Source organism: Echinops telfairi, unplaced genomic scaffold (assembly GCF_000313985.2).
Source record: "Echinops telfairi isolate 266 unplaced genomic scaffold, ASM31398v2 ScPeMD7_7458;HRSCAF=8496, whole genome shotgun sequence".
Taxonomy (NCBI): domain Eukaryota; kingdom Metazoa; phylum Chordata; class Mammalia; order Afrosoricida; family Tenrecidae; genus Echinops; species Echinops telfairi.
This window is the reverse complement of record NW_022111358.1, coordinates 17,918,735-17,929,080: the sequence shown is the minus strand read 5'-3', so window position 1 is coordinate 17,929,080 and position 10,346 is coordinate 17,918,735. Positions and strand designations below refer to the sequence as shown.

Below are 10,346 nucleotides of genomic sequence, written 5' to 3'. Positions count from 1 at the left end.
TAATTTAATATATAGTTTTATTATATGTTTAAAAATCATAAGATTGTAGTCAAGTGCAATGTGATAAGCGAGAAGTCAAATTATGGATGAAGGACAAAGAATTGAGGAATTCTATCATCTTTCCCCTTCCCCACCCCTCCCCCTGCTAATTAGTGAAAAACAAAAAATTCAATGCAATAGAATTAATTCCAACTCATAGCGACCTGATAGGACAGGGTAGAACATCCTCTGTGAGTTTCTGAGACTGTCAATTTTTATGGGAGAACAAAGCCTCATCTTCCTCCTGTAGAGCAGGCTTATGGCTTCAAACCACTGGAATTGTGGTTAGCACTCAATCTCATAACCCACTATGCCACTAGAGCTCCTTGCTAATTGGGAAAGGTTGATAATGTTTCATTTCAGTGGGAAAATTCCTCCTTCCAGCTCACACACTATCAGTATTCCACAAATGTTTCTGGTGAAGAAAATTGAAAGTACCAGGGCTCTCAACAAGAACAAACAGATCTCTCTTGGAAGAAGTACAGCCAGGATGCTTCTTAGAAGTGAAGATGTCAAAACTTCAACTCACATATGTTGGGCATGTTATCGGGAGAGACCAGTCCCTGGAAGGGGACATCGTGCTTGGTCAAGTAGCAGGGCAGCGAAAAAGAGGAAGGCCCTTAGGGATCCGATGGGCTGGCAGTGGCTGCACCAATGGGCTCAAGCACAACAACTGGGAGGGTGACACAGCACAGGGCAGTGTTTTGTTCTGTTTTCCACATGGTCACCGTGTGTCAGAACCAACCTGAGCACCTGACAACTGTAGAGAGTCAAGATCATCATCAGGGCGGTAAAGATGGAAAACAACTTCCTGGACATACTTGCTGTCAATGCCATTTTAACCATTTGATAATGAGGATCAAGATGGAGAATGACCAACTGTCCAGAGGTACCTAGAACTGAGGACATGGAACGTAGTAGTAGTATTTTTAATCTTGATTTTTTGATCACAAGAGTCCCTAGCAGCCTCATGAGTTGGCTCCCTGAATAAAAAGAGAAAAACCCTTGGGGGAATGCAAAGGCTTCCAGCATAAGACTACAGCCAAGAATCTCAGCACCTCAGACAGAATTCTTGGGCCCATTGCAAAAAAAAACAGGCAGCTCACTGGTCAGCCGGGTACCACACGGGTCCCTATGTGCAGAAAATACCTGCGCAGCCTTTGTGCAGTTCTTTGGAGATATCCCCTTGAAACAAAGTCTCTGGTATCTGCCGCTCAACCCAGTCAGCTCCTCTCTGGTCTTCAGGTGCCTTTGGGATTTGCCTTCCTGGGTTTCTAGAAGATATAACCTGCTTACTGCCTGGTAGCCCCTTTCTGACTCTTAGTTTGTTTGTTTGTTTGTTTGTTTGTTTTAAAAGAACATGATCTTCCCTTGAAATTTTCACTTGCATTAAATAAATATAAAACCTTTATGGGGGTCTTTATAGTGTACAGTATGATCTCTCTTTTAGTTCTCAAAAGCTGTCAGTTACAAAGGTACCCACTTTTCTTTTGACGGTATCAGCTCTATGAGAATATAGCCAACAAGTAGAGGAACCAGGAAATTCACCCCCAGGTCTTTTGACTCTGGATTCTATACTCTCTCTGCTATTCCACACCTCAGTATGGAAAGCTGTTCAACTTATTTATCATGGGATGATATTTCAATGTGGCTAGTCCTTGGGTTTCACCTGAATCACTTAAAACACAGAGACAGCATGCATACATGAACGAACACACACAGAACAACTTGAAAGCCGGATCCTTAAAGATTTCCCACTACTCACCCTACCCTAAATGTCAACAGATCCAAGCCTCAGAATTTGACTTCAGACAGATCATCACTTCAGAGAACCGAAAATAATATAGAGTCATAGATTAAAGAAGAGTTGGCTTAAGGGAGAAATGACAATACATTGTTTGCTATATCATAAAGGAACATAAAAGGATGTAAAACATTCTACCAAGTCAAACTAAAATCTCACTTTGGTCAATCTATCCCATAGAACTAGAAGCATCTCTAGACAAGGATGTGTGTACCCGATGCTCACTGCAATATTGCTGGTGGTGGCAAAATTAGCTGGACATAACCCAATAGCCCACAAAGAGAGGAATGGATGGACAGTTTGACTGGACCTAATGTACTATTTTTATGAAGAACAATTGAGAACCACTTACAATGACCTGGAAAGGCACACAGGATGCGTTGGGAAGAAAGGATATAGAAGGAAAGGAGGAGGGGAGGGTAAAATATGTTGTATAATTCAGCCTGCTATAAATAATTTCTTTTTTTATATCTTACTGTATGCATGTGTATGAAAAGAAATCCAAGCTGTTAACTTCAGAGAGCGTGGCCTACGAGAGGGAAGGGAAGATTATTAACATTTTTACACCCTTTTAAGTTATTTGAGTGATAAAGCGAACACCTATTACCTCTGTCATTCAAAATAATAATAAAATAGATCAAGATAAAAACAGGCCTGTCTCAGAATTTAGCTAAGTCTGATTTGAGCAAAGAAAGCTCCGCTTCCTCTACTTCAGTCTTTGAATTCGTCCAAAAATTAACTCTCTTAATTGGCCCCAGGCTCGGGCTGTTCTGTGGAACTCCTTCCTCACTCACTCTCTACATAGGTTTCCAGAATGTCCACCTCTGCTAGATGCTAAGACTTTGGTTGTGACCCATCCTCCCCGCTCCCACTTCCCTCTCCACCCACCCACACCCAAAAAAAGACTTTGGTCCCAGCTATAAAGGCCAAGAATAAATCCTTTCCGCCCCAATTATTCTGCCAATACATCATCCTCCTCATTTTTTTCCCCAGCCTCCAGATGTTGAACTCTGGAAATGGGTGACTGTGGGAGGCAGTGGACTCTCCCTCACTAAAGGCCTTTACTAAGAAAGAGAACCACATCTGTTAAGGATGGCTTGGATTTAAGTGCAGTTAGAACAAGTTAGTTATGGGTGGTTTGCCATTTTTGGAGTGCTGATTGCCTGCAGAATCCAGTGAGGGGGAGAAACAGGAAATCAGATGACAGCAGATCTACTTGCAGAGAACGTGCTGCTGCTGCTGCTGCTGTTGTTGTTGTTGTTGTTTGCTGTCATTGAGTAGGCCCTGGTTCGTGGTGACCTACCTGTTACAGAAGAACTGCTCCCTAAGATTTTCCCAGCTGTGTTCTTTCGGCAGCCAATCGCCAGGCCTGTCTTCCATGGGGCTGCTCAGTGCATGCCCATTGTCAGTCTTTATGTTAGCAGTCACTCACAAACTGTGCCGCCAGACTCCTAGAACATGCATGGAAAAAAGAACTGCACGGCCTGAAGAAGCAATACCTAATCAATGACTTGTGCATACCACACCTAGATTCAAATTTGGGATCATGTAGATGTGAGAGACAGTTTGTGCTAGATAACAGTTCATGATTAAGAGTTGTCTTGACCTACAGATGTCACTTAGTAGGTTTTTTAACCTGAGTTCTCTAAAGGAGCAAATCAATAAAGTGTGTGTGTGTGTGTGTGTGTACACACGCATATATATGAGTATATATGCATATATATATGGATATATACAGAGAGAGAACTTTATTTCAATGAAATGGCTAGTACAATTATGGAGGCTGGCAAGTCCTAAATCCCTAGTGGCAGTCTGATGGCTCATGAGGAGCTGGCAAATCCAAAATCTTCAGGCCAAGGATCAGGCTACAGGCTGCTCACATCCCAAGAAGCAGAAGTCAGATGAGAGGAGTGCGGGATCACTAGAGAGCTGTGCCAGAACATCGTTTTATATGTTGGATGAGGTACACCCCTATAGAAACTCCACTTCCCATTGACTGACTGTTCACATCAGATCACAGAACAAAAGATGATGTACTAGGGGGCTTCAGAAAGTTTGTGAAATAATAGAATTAAACGAGACTGATCTTTTTCCATGAACTTTTGAAGCTCATTCATGTAGTGTCAGACCACCAAGGATCATGGCGCAGTCAAGTTGACACACAACAGTAACCATCACCGTAGGCTTCAAGAAAAGCTCTCTATTTAAGCAAGAAAACCAAGAGCAAAAGGGAAGATTCTGAGCTGGGCAAGAGATTTTTTTTTTTTTAATAGTTGATTTGGGCGTTTTGGTCAACAAAAAAGTTCAAAGTTGGCAATGGTATAAAAAACTGCCAAAAAGAGAGGGGGGCTGCAGCTGTGTCAAATTCAGTGCCTGCCCCACCCATGGCTGGCACTGGCCCAAAAGGCTGCCACAGAGACACTGTAACTGATGGGCCCTGTTCCTCTCTGCTAAGCCTCAGAGCTAAATTTTGTTACAGACATTGGGAGGAAAAAAAAAAGATAGGGGGGGTGCAGGGCAGAAAGATAAACTAGTGGAGCCTCCAGCTATTTCGATAGAAATAGAAATAGGTTCATCCATCCAGTCATTCGTTGGTTCATTCCTTCCGCAGAAAACATCATCGTCTTTTAAAACCTGACCAGAAGCACATTTAATGTCCACATTTCTAGCAGCACTCTCTGGCTGAGACCATATATACCCTCTAAGATGACAGGGGCTTGCCCTGTAATTGTCCCCATTTCCTTCATAGTCTCTGCTGGCATTGCCTTCAACGTCCATAATTCTACCACATTCTCTCAAAGGCAAGCCAGTCTTTTGTTGTTGTTGTTGTTGTTGATGACGATGATGATGTTACGCGGCACTGAGTCAGTTCTGACTCCAGGTGACCCTGTGAACAGGAGAATGAGACACTGTCCGCTCCTGTCCCATCCTCACGACCCCTGTCATGTTGGAGCCCATCGTAGCTGCCACTCTGTGTTGAGGGTCATCCCTTGTTCGGCGGCTCCTCTACTTTACCAAGCATGCTCTCCTTTTTCGGGGAGTGGTCTCTCTGATAATATGGCTAAAATACATGAAGTGAAATCGCACCCTCCTGGCTTCTAAAGCGCATTCTGGCGGCGCGTCGTCTGCAGAGGACGCGCTGGCTCTTCTGGCAGTCCTTGGTCCGTTCCATGAGGCTGCGGCAGCACCGCAGCTCAAATGCATCTGTTCTTCTCGTTTTCCTTTTTCAATGTAAAGAAAATCAAAATCCCCACACCTGGACTGATAGGTACATCCTGAGAAGTGGAGGAGAGGACTGAAGTTGTCAAGAATGTCATCTTGCTTAGATTCACAATCATTGTACCCCAGTCAATAGATCAAATGGTGCACTGCGGTGGTAAACCTGCTGTAAAGAGCTCCTTAACGTATTGAAAAGCAGCGATGTTACTCTGATGACTAAGGGCACCTGATCCCATTTTCAAGCGCCTCGTGTGCCTATGAAAGTCTTTTATTATCAGGCGCCTTAAAATTCGCCAACCTCCACCCGATTCCAATGCCACTTTACACAGTCTAGGTATCTGTGATGGCAGCATCCCATGCTTCCAGTGCCAAATCGTGTCTTAGTTATCTGGACACTCATAGAAATCCTATAAGGCGGTGTCTTTAACAACAACAACAACAAAGTTCTTTTTTATCCGGCGTTTAGACTAGAAGCATGACTTCAGGTGCTAGCCTTAGGGAGTAGACCTGCCTCCATCACTTGCCCCCACTCAGCTCTGGAGGAAGGCTTTTGTCTCTTCTGAGCTTCTCCTAGGTAATTTTCATGTTGCGTGATATGGTTCTCCCCTCCCTGCTTGCTAGTTTATGTTTGATGATTCAGGAAACACCTGTGCTAATTTGCCTCATTAACCTAACAAGTACAACCCACTCCCAAATACAATCAAAACGATAGAGGTCAGGAATTGTAACACGTATTTTGATGGGACACATTTAGATCCATAGCTGTGTACTAAACATGTGTTTAATACATTCTAATAATTCCATATTCTGTGTTAATAAAATCATACTCTGAGTATTCTGTTCAACCCCAGGTACCATGCACATTTCAGCTTCACCAGTAGGCTATACAAAAATAGCAGGGTCATGCCAAACAAGGGGGAGTTAAAGGAAGGAGGTGAAGAGATGGCTAGTTAGCCAGAGCCAGGAAAAGCTCTTGTTGAATGCCATGAAGTTGGTTTTGATTCACAGCTAGGCTACGGAACAGAGGCCTTTCTAGACTGTAATCTTTTAGGGAGAAGATTGCAAGGTCTGTCTCCCAAGGAGCCTCTGGGTAGACTTGAACTGCTCGGCCTTTCTGAGCACCACTGGGACCCCTAAAACAGGATGGCTGCGGTCAAATATCTGGAGGGCTTTGTGACCATCGGGAAGCCCTGGTGTCGTAGTGGATGATGCACAAACCCACCCAGCGGCTGCACGGCAGAACCGAGATTGTTCTGCGCCCATAGATGTCCAGCGTCAGAACAGCCCCCTCGGGGTACTTCGTCCTTCTCTGTCCTACAGGGTCACTATGAGTTGGATTCAACTCGATGGCAGCAAGTTTAGCTGGTATTTGAGAATATTATAATCGAATAGGCTTACTTTGTGTGTTTGTATAACAGCTTGAGGAAGAACTATGACTATGGTGGTTTTAAAATATGTCCACACGTTTTTTTCAAACTCTTCCTTCTCAAAACAAAAATAACCAAAGCTCCCAATAATTGGCAACTTAAGACTACCATATACTTTCTCTTTTCATACTTTCTGTGCTTTTTCATGTCTTACTCCTGCAAATGTAGTTTTGCCTTATTGAATGAGTATGATAGAAAATGTTGCCTTCTCAAAAAAAAAAAAGAAAATATTAAATGGGTATAAAGTAATAATCATAAAAAAAAAAAAGAAAATGTTGCCTTCTCTCTGACACTCACTGCTTTCCTTTTTCCTTTTTTTAAATCATTTTATTGGGGGCTCTTACAATATTCCATACATCAATTGTATCAAGCATATTTGTACATATGTTGCCATCATTGCTTTCTTAAACATCGGTCAATTACTCGTTTTTAACCTTTATAAATGAACCTCTGTGTATTTTTGGCTAACAAGCTTTTCTATATATTTTTTTCCTTTTTTCAATATTACTTTAAAAATCTATACCTCTGGCTAGATTAATGGTGCTATTATTAGAATTATCAGATGCCTTATGGAGGTTACTTAAATTATTTCTCAAAAAACATAATTCTGACTCTAAAGTGAACCAGAGACATACATAAACTTGAAATATGCTTATGGATTTTGAGCGCACACTTAATCATAAGCACTAATCCAAGAACAATTTACTTCTTTCGATGTGACTCTGCTAAAAACTTGCCCTTGTAAAGTGAGGACATGGGTGCTAGAGCAAAATGTGGTAAAGAAATCAGATGATCCCTGGCTATCAAACAGAATTGCATCTGGGGTCTTAATGACTTGTCTTGAAACAAGCAACCTTCTAAGTGAGATGTCAGCTAAATCCACATGGAAAGAGCACACCAGCCTGTGTGATCTAAGGATTGTGAACATGTAAGACCAGAGATGAGAATTGTATTAGAGCTCATGGAAACTGAGCACATGGTTTTCAAAAAGCCAAAAGTGACAGTGAAAGCCCAAAATCCATTTGCAGAGTCCCCACTTGGATTAACCTCCACTGCTCTCTCAGACCACTGATGAGGGATCTGAACAGTCTGGTCCTCAGTGGTAGTTAAATGTTGTGTCAACTAGACCATCCTGGTGAGGGGTAGAGTTCAACCTATCAATCAAGTGGCAGCTTGATGACACTTCCTTGGGGGCATGGCCTTTTGTACCTGAGCAAGATCAAACAGAGAGGATTCCCCTCTGCCGGCTCACCTTCCTCCTCTCTAGGCCTCCACTGGGTCTCTGGGTCTGCGTCCAGGGGTGACCCTGACAGTTGTTGCTGCCCTGCCGTGCCTCCACCAACCTTGCTCCAAGAGATGAGCACCAACCTGTGATCTCCCAGCTTCCTGCTTCCCTTTCACCACCATCCGCTTGCAGCTACAGGAGCCTAAAACTGGCCCTCGCTAGCACTGGACCTACGGACTGGAGCTGAACTGGGCTTGGGTGCCTTCTTCATGCAGATTTCTTTCTTGTACAGAGATGAGGGTCACTGATACGTTTCTTTAGATAACCCAGCCTAACACCCCCTCAGACAGAGTACATTGGAAAGTGGATTACTACATACAGGCTAAAATTTAACTTATTATCATTTGTTGTCCCCTTTGACCAATTTTTCATCTGTTCTCGTTGCTATTCTGCTTTCTTTTGGATGGAGGTTTATCTGTGTTTTATTTTGTTGTCATTGTTGGGGGATTTTGTATTACTTTCTTTCCATGAACTCCAGGCTAGGTAATCCATAGAGACAACAGTTAGCTCAATAGCCCCTGTGGGTTATAACATAGGAGCCCTGATGGCACAGTGGTTATGCATTGGACTTTGACATGCAAGGTCAGCCGTTTGTAACCATCGGCTGCTCCGAAGGAGAAAGACCGGATTTTCTGCTCCCATAAAGAGTGACAGTCTCAGAAACTCACAGGGGCAGTTCTACCCGGCCTAAAGGATTGCGTTGAGTCAGCATTGAGTTTGGGATTTTTGTTTTGTTTTGAGGGTCATGGCAGGAGAACTTGAGGGTAATGGTAAGCTTATCATAGTGGGTACAAGAATGAAGTTCTCCTGAGAAGTGATGATCCTGTTTCTGTGTGAACCCATCAAACTGGCTGCTTCAGCTTCATGTGCTATTAAACAGTGCTGATTCTTTAATGATTGTCTGTTACGGTAGAATTGGTCTCCTTGCTAGATCCATCTTTTGGTCATTTGGTCATGCATAACAAGTTACCCCCAACTTTAGGAACATGAAAATAATAAAAATGTATAAATCTCATACTGTGTCGGAAGGTCAGGAATTCAGGTGCACGCAGCTAAGTGGTTCTTGCTCAGAGCATCTCAGGAAGTTGCCAGCCTGATGTTTGCCAGTGTGGCAGCCATCTAAAGACTTCCCTGGGGGTGGAGGATCTGCTTCTAAGATGGCTCACTCTCAGCCCTTATTGGGATGCTTGGGTATCCTCATAGCAAGGCAGCTAGGCACCCTAAGACAGAGAGAATGATGCTCTCATGACCTAGCATTACACACACACCATGGCACCGGCCACATTCTCTTTATTAGCAGCCAGTTATCAAACCAAGTCCGCATTTCAGAGGAAGGAAGAGCTCCAGATGGCACCAATGGCTTGCACTCACCAACTAACCGAAACAGCAGTCAAGAAATCAAAGGATGTGTTGCACTGGGGTGATCTGCTGTGTAAGATCCCTTTCGTGAGGACAAAGGTGTGCCTGGCCCTCGCCATGGTTATTTTGAATCTCCTTATATTCATATACAAGCTGGACAATGAGGCAGAGACAAAGTGAGGCACTTGAATTATGGTTTGGGCAAAGGCTACGGAAAGTGTCACGGACTGCCAGAAGAACAAACAAATCTTGAAAGAAGTGCAGCAAGAATGCTTCTTAGAAGGGCGAAGGGCGAGACTTTGTCTCACACACTCGGACATGTTCTCAGGAAGGACCAGGGCCTGAAACAGGACATCATGCAGGGTAAAGGAAGAGCCTGGATGGAATGGATTGGCACGGTGGCCGCAACAAGGGGCTCAAACAGAGCAGCCATTGAGGATGATTTGGGAACAGGCAGTGGTGTCTCCTTCTGTCATCCATAGGCTTGTGATGAGCCAGTACCAATTCAATGGCACCTAACAACAATTCTAAACAAAGGTGACTGGTTCAAACCCACCCAGCAGTGCGACAGTGGACAAATCTCCCAGAAGGTTATGGCCAAGAAAACCCTATGGAGTCATTCTGTGCTATAACACGTGGGATGCCCTGAGTTGGAATCGGCTACACTGCAAGCGGGCATTTGTTGATTATAGAGTCATTTATTTTATCTAGTTATTCACTATCAAACAACCCAACCCCAAATGCACTGCTGTTGATTTGTACACATAGCAGCCCTATAGGACAGAATGGAGCTGCCCAGAGGGTGTCCAAGACTGTCAATCTTTAACATATATATATAATATACTATACATATAACGTATATAATAAATATATTATATATATATATATATTTAAGTGACATATAAAGATGTCATCTCTCCTGGTCGCCTAGAACCCAACTTCCCCATTTGTTTGTGTTTCATTTTCCCTCTTCATCGACTCACTAACCACACAGATTTCCTAGGGAACGCCTTTGATATCTTGGCTGCTCTTTTGGTTAATAGGAAAATAAGGGCACCTTCAAATTAAGGGAGGCCGACCCTGGGGGTGATTTTCCTCTTGGTCTTCTTTGGGTCTCGACATGCTTGCCCCCAGCCATTGCTTTGTTTTTGCGATGCCCTCTCTAATGTTCGAGAGACCCACCCAATGGAAACTGGATTTAAGACATCATGGG

At 43.4% G+C, this 10,346-nt stretch overlaps 1 non-coding gene across 1 annotated transcript; it reads left to right on the top strand.

Moving 5' to 3' along the window:
- The first annotated feature begins 4,193 nt into the window (after positions 1-4,193).
- Positions 4,194-4,328, top strand: LOC115872945. The gene has a single exon (XR_004048137.1). It is a non-coding gene; the product is annotated as a small nucleolar RNA SNORA5 (small nucleolar RNA).
- The last annotated feature ends 6,018 nt before the right edge of the window (positions 4,329-10,346 follow it).